Source organism: Hyperolius riggenbachi, chromosome 2 (genome assembly GCF_040937935.1).
Source record: "Hyperolius riggenbachi isolate aHypRig1 chromosome 2, aHypRig1.pri, whole genome shotgun sequence".
Classification (NCBI taxonomy): domain Eukaryota; kingdom Metazoa; phylum Chordata; class Amphibia; order Anura; family Hyperoliidae; genus Hyperolius; species Hyperolius riggenbachi.
Window position 1 is genome coordinate 474,604,061 of NC_090647.1, and position 12,358 is coordinate 474,616,418.

Below are 12,358 nucleotides of genomic sequence, written 5' to 3' on the forward strand. Positions count from 1 at the left end.
TGTAGCGATTGTGATTGCTAGTGGAAAAGAGCCCTAACAGAGGCTGACATATTTGTTTCCTATTTAAACAATGCACATTGACTGGCTGTGCTGCTGATACACTTACCTAAATGCTTCTAGTCATAGACCCTGAACAAGCATGCAGATCAGATGATTCTGACAAAAATCTGACAAGATTAACCAAATGCTTGTTTCAGGTGTGTCATTTAGACACTACTGCAGCTGGAAAGATCAGCAGGACAGCTGGGTAATGTGCATTGCATTTTTATTTATTTATATTTTATATTGCATTACAGGAAATAAATATAGCCGCCTCCATATGTTTCTCACCTTCCTCCCTTTTAAGTATACAAAAAGAAGAAATAGTTCAAATAACAATTAGTTTGGAACCATCTTTCATTGTACTGACATCTCTAAACTTGCAAGATGAACTCATACAATTATACTGTCAGCATTAAGGTACACATAAATGATATAATCATAACCTGATTTAATAATAGTCTCAGAAGTGTCTGCATGTCCGCAGGCTACTCCAGACTCCTCGCCAACCAATCATAGTGAAAGAATCAATCAGCTGGTTACAGTAATCATTAACAAACTGTTCCCCTCCTCTGATTACACCTCTCACACTGTGGATGTCCTTGGCAGGTTTTGTTGTGCAAGATGAATTGTTCTGTATAGAAAGCTTGGGGGGCCCAATATAAAACTTGCTCCTTAGCTACACCTTGCACTGGTATGCCGGATGTCAGAGGAGTGTTGTGGTGCCTGGCCTGCCACTATTGCTGTGAGTGTGACAGATGTCAGAAAAGTGTTGGGGTGCCTGGCACTGTAGCAGCAGATGCTGGGAGAGTGTTAGGGTGCCAGGAAGTTGTTCAGAGGTGTGACATTTTAACACTGGAGCAAGCTAGCAGTGCTCAAAACCTTACTCTCCATCGCCCAGAAGCTACTAGCCTGTGACACTTATTCACGTGACTGAGACTATTTTTGAGCCATCGCCCAAGTGAAGCTGGCAATCGACTTTGCCTGAATCCTGTCAAGTGATAAGAACCTCCCATGCAGGAAGTTTCTCATCACCTGAACTGCATATTGTAGTTAAGTTAATAAGTAACAACTTATTTTGAGTAATTTTTGCTTGGAGAGTGCTGGAAAGTTATGTTTTAAATAAGTTGAGAAACAAGTAAGGTGAAATACTTTATGAGATAAATGTTGCGCATCAATCCGTTAATGAGAAAGAAGCGGCAGAAATGTCTGGGTGGTATTGCTATGTCCCTGCCCTGCATTTTGGACTAAACAGTGAACTGAAATCAGAGAGGATGAAGATAACAGTGCTTTCCTATGGGACATTGGGCGTGGTACACAAAGCTTTTGCACCTGTATTCCTCTGTTTTCACCTTATCTATGTTGCTTTTTAACCTCCCAAAGACCATACATATAATATAATTAAGGTAAGAAAAGTAATATTGAAATTCAGTTAATCAGGAACAACTTACTTTGAGTGATTATTTTGCTTGTAAATGTGCTGAAAGGTTATTTTTTATCAAATATGACAGGTGATAAGTCATGTATGAGAAGTTTTGTAAATAGAGCCCACTGAGTGTTTATCCAATGCTGAAAAATCCAACCACACACATTTTTATGGACAACGGACGTCACTCACTACCATCCACTTTACAAATGTCACGTCCCTGCTCTGCAGAGACAGTGGTCAATGCAACGCAACCTGTCATTTCTACAGCACATCTGCCAATATGCATATAATATAATGAATTATCTGAAATGGTGTAAACCCAGTTTAGATCTTATGTAAGGTAAATTGCTAATCTTTTAGTTTAGCAGAGTAACAAATGTTTCATCTGTATTGACACATTAAAGGTGCCCACACATCAGGCAATATGGGCATATTGACCATGAGACAGACAGATCTCTCTCTGATTGCATCTGATCGGAGAGAGATCTGTTGCCTGCCCGTACATTGCAGACAGATTTCAGCAAAATTGGCCCAGTTACGCTGCCTTTCGGCCTCATCCACCATCACCCCCGTGTCCACCGTTACTGCATGGTGGCATGTGTGTGATGTCACACATACACGCCTGATGTCATACAGGGGTGATGATGGAGAAGGCCGGTATTTGCTCCACCAGGACATGTGAGACTTTGCACTGCACACAGGCATCGGGGTGGGTGGGGCTTTTGTATTTGGAGGAACAGTGGCCAGGGGTCCGTTGCATAAGTTGGTCGGGGCAATAGCAGACGCCATTACCGCCGCACACCTCAACACGATGCATTCAACTTATTTCAGCCTGAAATCAAATCATCGATCAGGAGGACATGTTGCGGCACCGATTTTCTTATCCGATTCCATAAAATTATCAAATCGGATGGTCGATTGGGCCGAAATTGCTAGATGTACCGCCCAACGTAAAAGTTGTTAATGACTAATGATATGTTTTTTGTTTGCTTGTTTTCCATATTTTTAGTTGCATATTCATCTCATGATTCCCTAAAAGTTGCATGGAGCAAGTTTTATGGCATGAGATTTCTCATTTGTAATAACGTTCTCAACACTTACGAATGATAAGAAAAACTCTGAACGTTTCAGCTGCTGGCCAAGTGTTTCTCATGTTAGATTTAAGGACTATATTTAGATTTGCAGGAAGCGCTCCCATCATGTTACAATGACACTTGGTTCATATTTGTTTATTTTATTTTTCAAATAATAACAATATTACATTGTAAATTTAAAAAAATGTATATAATAAATTAAAAATAGAATGGAAGAATGGGGGAAGGCACTGCAAGGACATAGTGTGGCTGGATAGAAGACTAGTTAAAGACGTCACCTTTGACATAGGATACCAGAGTCCTGAATCTGAATCCTATTCAGTAAGTAGTCCTTGGGCAAGCTCCCCTTATACTCCTGGGTCGTCTACTGAGCATGCCCTGACTGGCTGCACCCAGGGGTGTGGCTAGGATCCTAAGAGATACAGGGCACTTTTGGGCACTCCAGATGGAAAATGGGTCTGGCCACGCTCCAGAATGTGGGTGTGGTCATGGGTGGAGCCAATTTTACATGAACTTAAAAGCGGTCTAAGTAGGTCTGCCCAGCAAAATGTTGGATATAGCATATCATATAAATTGACAGTGTTACTTAACCTCCCTGGCGGTTTATTTATTTTGCCAGGGAGGCTGCAATGTGGTTTTTTTTTAAATAAAAAAAAAAATATTTCATGCAGCCAACTGAAAGTTGGCTGCATGAAAGCCCACTAGAGGGCGCTCCGGAAGCGTACTTTCGATCGCCTCCGGCAATCGAAAGTAACAAGATAGGCCGCAATGATTGGCCTATCTTGTTTCGCTTTCCTCGTCGCCATGGCGACGAGCAGAGTGACGTCATGGACGTCAGTCGACGTCCTGACGTCAGAGCCGCCCGATCCAGCCCCTAGCGCCGGCCGGAACTGTTTGTTCCGGCTGCGCTGGGCTCGGGCGGCTGGGGGGACCCTCTTTTGCCGCTGCACGCGGCGGATCGCCGCGGAGCGGCGGCGATCGGGCAGCACACGCGGCTGGCAAAGTGCCAGCTGCGTGTGCTGCTTTTTTCAGAAACGAAATCGGCCCAGCAGGGCCTGAGCGGCGACCTCCGGCGGCATACCCCGAGCTCAGCTCGGGATTACCGCCAAGGAGGTTAAAGGAGTTATCAAGGCAAAATTAACAAAATAAGCGCTACTTACCCGGGGCTTCCTCCAGCCCCAAGCTCCCAGCATGTTCCTCGCCGCAGCTCTGCATGCAGCCGTTCGCCCCAGCTCCCTCCCGGTCTCCGGCGAAGACGTCAGGCCGACCTTCAGGCCTGAACGAGCGGCGCTGTCAATCACCGCCACGTGGACCGGAGTGGACTGCGCATTTGCAGTAGTTCTGCGCCTGCGCAGTCTGCTCCGGTCCACGTGGCGGTGATTGACAGCGCCACTCGCGCAGGCGCAGTACAGGCCGACCTGGAGGTCGGACTGACGTCATCGCCGGGGACCAGGAGGGAGCTGAGGCGAGGGACATGCTGGGAGCTTGGGGATGAAGGAAGCCCCGGGTAAGTAGCGCTTATTTTGTTAATTGTGCCCTGATAACTCCTTTAAACAAAACTAGGCAGAGTTACCTGGCTTTTGTGCTGGCTGGTCTGGCTTTCTGCTGTGTGGGATGACCTGATGCCAGGTTATCTGGCAGTCCCCCATAGCTTTCCCTGACCTTCTAGTGGACCCCCTCCCCTGCTCCCACAGGCCTCCCATTGAGGCACCACAACTCCCAGCATGCCCCCATAGAAGAACCACAGCTCCCTGCATGCCCCCATAAAAGCATCACAGCTCCCAGTATACCCCTGATTGATGCACCACAGCTTCCAGCATACCCGCCATTGAGACATCACAGCTGACTCTACCTGGGGGACATCCGGGGCACCCCCAGAATAGATTCAGGACACGTGTCACTGATCTTGGGGGTTACTAACACCCCTGGCTGTACCTCTCGGGTGCTTTTAGTTTAGCAGGAAAAAAGTGTGTTTTATTTCAGATTGCTATGTCAAAATAAGAAAACAAAAAGATTTATTGGGTGCATACTACCTGCTGCCACTGACAGCAAACGTTCTACACCATGGGGGGTACCTGACTGTCACCTTCTAAGCCACTTATTCTTATAAAACTGTCTCATGTGGATTAGGAGCGATACTTCTTTTTTGTTATGACATGTTTTTGCAAGTAAGTCTCGCTTGTAAACAGTGAATTATGAGAGACCTGGATCAGTATCAGCCATTACTAATCTCTGCTGATACAGCTTCCTGTGCATTCTGTAATCCATCAGATCCACCAATGTCATGGCATAAAACACAGAAAGATACACAAATAATAAGCAAAATAAATCAGTATACTACCATTGATGCTGTAAGGCACACAAATAAAGTGGAAGCTGCATTCTATCTTTGCAGCATCAACCAATCTATCTGCATTGCTTCTAACCAAAGGAAGGCAAGACAGATGAGTGCCATTTGCTCACTGTGTGCATACCTTCCTTTCAAAGGACATTGTGGAATTCCATCAACCTCCACTAATAAACAGTGCTAAGTGATGACACCGTGAGCTGATATTATTACATTTGTGTCTTCACCTCCCTTAAGTGCTGGCAGCACTGCTGGAACCAGATAGCTTGTTGTGTACTGCGCCTGCAATGTTGTCGCAGAGTAATGGCTTCAGGCTACTGGCTTCACCAATCACTCACTGTTGTGGTGATTAAAGATAACAAATAAACAACAGCCCAGCACCATTTTTCAGCATTCGCTGCTGGTTCCTCAGCAATAGATATACAGAGCTGTTCTATGTACAATTCACCAGTGCAACTGCAAAGGATAAAACAAATGGTGATGCAAATCGCAGCTGATATTATGAGCAGAGATGATCTGATTGATAATATGCCTAACAATGACAAATATACTAAATCGAAAGTAGCCCTGTCTGCTGTATAATCATTTGGATTACTCACCAATACATTCCAGAGCATGGATTTGCTATTCCTCACTCTCTGTTCTCTGCTCAGCAGGGCGATTCTCTTTTCACAGTGAGTTTCTCAACAAATCTTTTCCAAAGTAAATGTTGATAATTATCCATCTGCTCCTGGGAAGCTCTTGGATTCCCATGGATATGCTACACAATTAGGCTTCACCTTAATTATAAACTGATGAGTATAAGTCTCCCTTCTTCAAAAAGGAGGTATTTACAAACATGGGGGAGAAGGGGTTCGTTAAAGTGTGCCTGAGACCAAAGAGGTCTCCCTTGAGGCCGTTTGGCCCCTCGCCGTCTCTCTGGGCCACTCCTGTCTCCTGCAGAAAGGCCTGGTATTCTGGCCAAGTCACGCTTTGGCGCGTACACGTGGCCTGGCCACGCACGCTCCCCTATTGCGCTCCCGCATTCATGCAAGGGGGATGTAGGAAGCCCCAGGTAAGTATAAAACCTTTTTGGTCTCAGAGGTGCTATATCTGGCTTTTGACCCGACTTTGCTCCCTCCAAAAATTGTTTGCCTGAAGAAGCATGACCTGTTACCCGTGAAACACGTTGAACTTTTGGAGTTCATAATAAATGTTACTTTAAACTTGAAGTAACCTGCCTGTTGTCTAGCCATTTTTTCAGAAGGGAGGTTGAGTCCACCCACAATTTTAACTCATTTTACTCTACTTGACGCCTCTGTTGTTATACCACATAACTTTTGGTCTCAGGTTTCCTTTAAAGCTATGAAAGAAATTGGCACGGCCATCCTGTTACATTTTTGTTAGACCCTTCTCACCCATGCAGGCTTGTGTGGTCAACCTGAGTAGAGCTCCGCCATACTAGCTGTACCAGCCCATATGGTACATGATATGGAGGGCTCTGTAACAGAGGGGTGACAAAGCCTCCCTCTCTAAGGGCTCAGCCCCACTATAAACGCTTTCTGAGCGCTTGTGATTGATTAGCTTTCTGAGCGCTTTTTAAAAATCGCTCCCATTCACTTTCACTTTCATTAAAATCACGGGAAAATTGCAGCGATCGCAACAAATTTTACGCGATTTTTACCACGATTTTAATAACATCCCCAGATGCCCTGCCTCCTTCCGGGTAAATAGGTATATGGAGTCACTTTTGACACTATACCTATTTAGTGTTAAAAACAGATTAATAAATGTTATTAAGAGGGAAAAACACTTCTGTATTTTTCATCAGATTTGATATTTGTTGTCGATAAAAGATGGAAGGGTTTAAAGTCAGAAGGGGCAGTGATTAAGTTGGAAATTTTTAGGCACTTCTGCTAAGTATGCACTGAAGGATCCAGTAAATGAAAAAGTTGAGGGACTTTGAAACATCATCGGTCATTTTTTTTTAAGTTGTAATTTTATGGGCTTGATAGTCAAACTGAGTATTCTTGATTATGAGGAAGTGTCAGGATGGTTGACATTCCCTGTGTTGTATTAATACTACTGTATCTTTTGGACTATAAGACGCACTTTTTCTTCCCTAAAAGTGGGGCGAAGAAATCTCTGTGTCTTATAGTCCAAATACAGGGAGTCCATGACTTACTATCTCCCGCAGATATGAACTGCTGACCTGCTGCAATGTCAGGGACTCCCTACACTCCCCGGGGTGTACCCCTCTGCTCCCCTTGTGTAAGTTAAGAAGCAGCAGCAGCTGCGTTTATCACTCATCTGACTTGAGTGTGCCTGCAGCAATCAGCAGCTTCTCCTCTCACTCGCTCTTATGCCTTGTGCTGGCATTACCTGGTCGTACCATTACACTTGCAACAGGAACTAAGGGGGACAGGAGGACGACACAAAGGGGGACAGGAGGAGGACACAAAGGGGGACAGGAGGACACAAAGGAGGACAGGAGGAGGACATAAAGGGGGACGGGAGGAGGACACAAAGGGGGGCAGGAGGAGGACACAAAAGGGGACAGGAGGAGGATACCAAGGGGGACAGGAGGAGGATACCAAGGGGGACAGGAGGAGGATACCAAGGGGGACTGGAGGAGGACACAAAGGGGGACAGGAGGAGGACACAAATGGGAACAGGAGGAGGATACCAAGGGAGACAGGAGCAGGACACAAGGGGGACATGAAGAGGACACAAGTGGGCCAGAAGGAGGACACAATGGGTCAGGAGAAGGACATAATAATTGGGGGGAGAACATCTACAAGATGCCCCTGGACCATGGACATACAAGGTTTAGTATATTTTTTCCCTGGTTGTTGTTCTCTAAACCTAGGTGCGTCTTATAGTCCGGAGTGTCTTATAGTCTGAAAAATATTAGGAATTGTACCATTTTCTCATTGAGACACTAGGACAATTCATTATTACTGTAGGTAAGTTCTGTAACAACCAGGTTTATAGTCTTTTACACAGGTTATTGCCTAAGAGGGTAGCTGCACATGCAAGAGGAAAACGAGGTGGAATGTAAATGGAATAAGAAGGCAACAATCACAAGAAAGGAGCAGCTGTAAATGGAGAAATACACAGAAAATAATATGCAGCACACATAATGTGGGACTGATGAATACAGGGGCTATTTTACATGAGGGATGTACAGAACATGGCAGGGAAGCCGTCACACATCACTAGGGAGAAAAAAAAGTGTAAATCTGGCCTTGCTAACTCAATCACAACCCTATCGGTCAATTAAACGGTGCATTTAAATTGGTCCCTGACTTAATGACTGGTCATTAATAGGAAATAAAAGTTAATGTTAATGTGGCAAATCATTTTTACTGCTGCCAGAGAACGCGTGAACAAACAAGCAATAGTGACGAAATGAAAACATGTAGTGTTGATCAAAAAATGTCAGCATATGGAATGGTATGATGATAATATATGATATAGGAGTATCACTTATACCAGCACTAGAATTGCACCTTTGTTTGTAGTTGGTGGAAAAGAGTACTTTTAGGATATTTGTAATAATTTAGGACCCGGTCAGTCTTTTTGGGTTCACTATATAAGCTAGGAGTCTTATGGTGGCAAGTGGTACTTGCTTCTGTAGACGGCTATCTATACTGCATCCCGTACAAAGAATTTATACCCATAACCAAAACCATGGGTGTAGCAATCACCCCTGCAGCCCCTGCCATCGCAGGGGGGCCCAGAGGCTTTGGGGGCTCCTCCTCCTTCCTTTTCCCAACCGCAATTGCAGCCAATCAGCAGAAAAACCTCCCTGTTTGTTAAAAAAAAACATCCTCGCCACTTTCTCCCACCATGCAGCGTAGGGTGTATTGAGAGCGTCTGCAATTTTTTTCCTGCTTCCTGATGCTGCTTCAAAGCAGAACCCTCTCTGCCATCATTCTCCAGCTCCCGATCATGTGACCCTCATGGGATTTGGGAACCAAAAGGGCCCCATGCTATCATTTTTGTAGGGTGGCCCTATTAAGTTTAGTTACACCACTGACCATGACCTGCATTTACCAATACAGTGGCACAGGAGAATGAATGATTGTTGCCATAGACCTGGAGAAAGAGTAATGACTGGAAATATAGCTCCTGATATGCTAGAGTACAAAACACTGAAAACCCAAGTGACCTAGTAACCTGGAGTAAATTTAAAAAAATATATATTTCGACTTTCAGGTGGGAACAGTTAACAGCCCTAACGTGTCATATTAAGGGTGGCACCCTATATATAATGAAACATCTAAGAACAGTTTAAAATAAAGGGTGGCTTACCTTAATGGGGATCTTAAAGAGAAACCATAAACAAGAACTGAACTTGATTCCAATCAGTAGCTGATACCCCTTTTACATGAGTAATCTATTCCTTTTTACAAACTGATCATCAGGGGGCTCTGTATGGCTGATATTGTGGTGAAACCCCTCCCACAGTGTGATGTCAGGACCATGGTTCTGACATCAAACTGTGGGAGCCTTGTTGCACTGTGGGAAATAACAGCAGTTTCCAGCTGCCAAAAAGTAGTATCTCCTTCCACTGAGATCACCTGCCAGCAGTAAAAATGTCACCATGTGATACATGTCAGAATGTAAATCAGGGAGAGGAAATATTTTACAATGGGCAAACACTGACTAAATCATTTATACAAAATTATTGTATAAATTAGGCACTTTTTCTTTATGTTATTTTTATTGGAGTTCCTCTTTAAGCCTAAAAAGCAGTTTAACTTACCTGGTGCTTGTTGCAGTCATTCTGTGACCATGTTGTCACACTCCAACGCACAGCAGTATTCTGTGTATACGCAGTATGGAAAAATCACTACCACGCATATGCAGAATGCTTTGGGTGCAGTAACTGGCACTTAGAGTATAATGAAACAATTCCACCCTGATTTAAAATACATGAGCACAATGGAATATGAATAACAGTGCTCTATTACGGTCACCGCATGTAGTTACGGCATACACATTCACCCACTGTAACTGCACTGTATCTTTGCAGCCATTCACAGTTAGGCCCGGTTCACATCTGCGTTTTTGCCAAAAAGGATCCGGTGAGCGGATCCGGTCTCCTCTTCACCAGATCCGGATGGCTCAGTCCGTGGCCCGTTCACATAGTGAAAACGGATCTGATCAATGATTCATCTGATCCATTTTCACTCAGCAAATACATACCTTATCTGCATAGGCAGCCGGTGGTAGAGGCCTCCTCTTCTTCCGCTGTGACTACACAGCACGTCATGTGACTAGTCACATGACGCGTCATGTAGTCACATGACGCGGAAGAAGACGGAAGCCTCTACTGCTGGCTGTCTATGAAGATAAGGTATGTATAAACCCTTCCTAGCCCACCCGCCCGGCTGATGTACCCTCCCCTCACCCTCCCGTCGCTTAGGTTTGTGTTGGCCCATGCCCCCATCACCTGTGGAACGGTCAGTTTCTTCACTAGTGTGAAGAAACGTTCCGTTTCCCATTGCCCCCAATGCTGCAGTATTTTTGTCCGGATCCGTTCCGCTAGGCAGAACGGTCCGGAAAATTAGGGCCTGTGGCATTTTACAGATCCGGGGACCGGAACGTACGGAACGTATCCGTACCATTGGACGCATGTGAATGAATCCATAGGTTAACATTGGATCCATTCACATCCGTTCCGTTTGTACAGTATACGTTCCGGATACGTTGCGGAAAAACGCAGATGTGAACCGGGCCTTAATCTGCAAATAGCCACCCTTCTATGGATTGCCACTTGCATAGACTCTATGCATCCAAGTAAAAATGTTTAGGCATTCGGTTGTTTGCTGTGCTGTGTGGCATGATGACAAAGGACATGGCTGAGCTGAGCCCCCACAATCAGGATACTCGTGTCTTTATAGTAACTGTTTTCTAATGGGGAGTATAACTATTGACAGGCTGCGAGGAATAACAGACAAAGAAATACTTTGAAAACATGACATAGAGAGCAATTTCTGGTTTAATTCAGACTCACATATTCACAGTCAAGCAGAATAACGTGTTATGGTAATGGAAAAACAATTAGCTTAGAAGTGACTAGTGGCCCTGAACACACAGCTGACAGTTAGACTCAGTTTAAACAACAAAGGACACAAGATATTCTGAAGAGTTCTATTTCTGGGAAGCTCTTCATTAGTGCCTGACAGTGCATATTCTCATTCATACATCCAAATAAACTTCATAATTTCCGCTGTCCTAGGCTAATGAAATACAACATATATCACTCTTGACAAATAGCGGTTTTCCTAGCTAAATAGTCTAGTCTCCTAACATGTAAATGCAGGGCATAGCTTAGGAGCTCTCAACCCTGGTGTGAGTTTTACATAGAGCCTCAAGCACATAACAATTGATAAGGAGCACGAATACCTGCCGAGCACAGCTGCAGTGGCAGAGAGGTGTAAGCTGGGGAGGAAAACAGTCTATTAATGGTTAAAACTAAACAAAGCACATAAAGCACCAATAAAGAGCTAATAAAGTGGTCGAAGGAAAACAGGAAAACGTGTTGCTTGTTTTCCACACCTGTACAAACTGAGTTTTGGGCAAAAAGCTTTGAAAGAGTTTTACTATTTTACTATCTTGACAGAGTTTGCTGGAGCAAGTGTGGAGTTTCTGAAAATCTGAATTGAAATACACACAGTAAGCAATTTCAAATATTGTGCTATTAGTTTAAAAAAGGAGGATGTTGCCAATATACCAGAGGGTATAGAGCATGTTAAATGATAACATACTCACAAGCCATGGCTTCTTCTGCCAAGACAACCACAGTAAGGTGGGGAGAATAAAGCCTACCCCCCTTGGGTTAAGAAGTCGCTCTCTGTAGTGAAGAAAGGGGTGGACAATCGGTAACAATAATATAACAGAAGCGTCAACAAAGTATAAAATGGCATAATAACCATAATGTTTTCTTCCTCTGACACAGGTGACAGGTGACCAGGGTTCGAATCTCGGCTCTTCCTGTTCAGTAAGCCAACACCTACTCAGTAAGGAGACCTTAGGCAAGACTTCCTAACACTGCTACTATCTAAAGAGTGTGCCTTAGTGGCTGCAGCTTTGGCGCTTTGAGTCTTCCAGGAGAAAAATATGCTATCAATGTTCTGTGTCTTGGCTTGTCTATATAATATATATATATATATATATATATATATATATATATATATATATATATATATATACACACAGGGTGGGCCCTTTATATGGATACACCTTAATAAAATGGGGATGGTTAGTGATATTAAGATGGGTGGCCATTTGTAAGTCGGCCATTTTGAATCCAACTTTTGTTTTTTCAATAGGAAGAGGGTCATGTGACACATCAAACTTATTGGGAATTTCACATGAAAAACAATGATGTGCTTGGTTTTAACGTTACTTTATTCTTTCATGAGTTATTTACAGGTTTCTGACCACTTATAAAATGTG

The 12,358-nt window shown here is 43.9% G+C and overlaps 1 protein-coding gene across 6 annotated transcripts in view; it reads right to left on the minus strand.

Annotated features, from left to right (window-relative positions):
• Positions 1–12,358, minus strand: part of SGSM2 (small G protein signaling modulator 2) — a 470,219-nt gene that overhangs the window by 295,551 nt on the left and 162,310 nt on the right. The gene's annotated exons all lie outside the window — the stretch shown is intronic.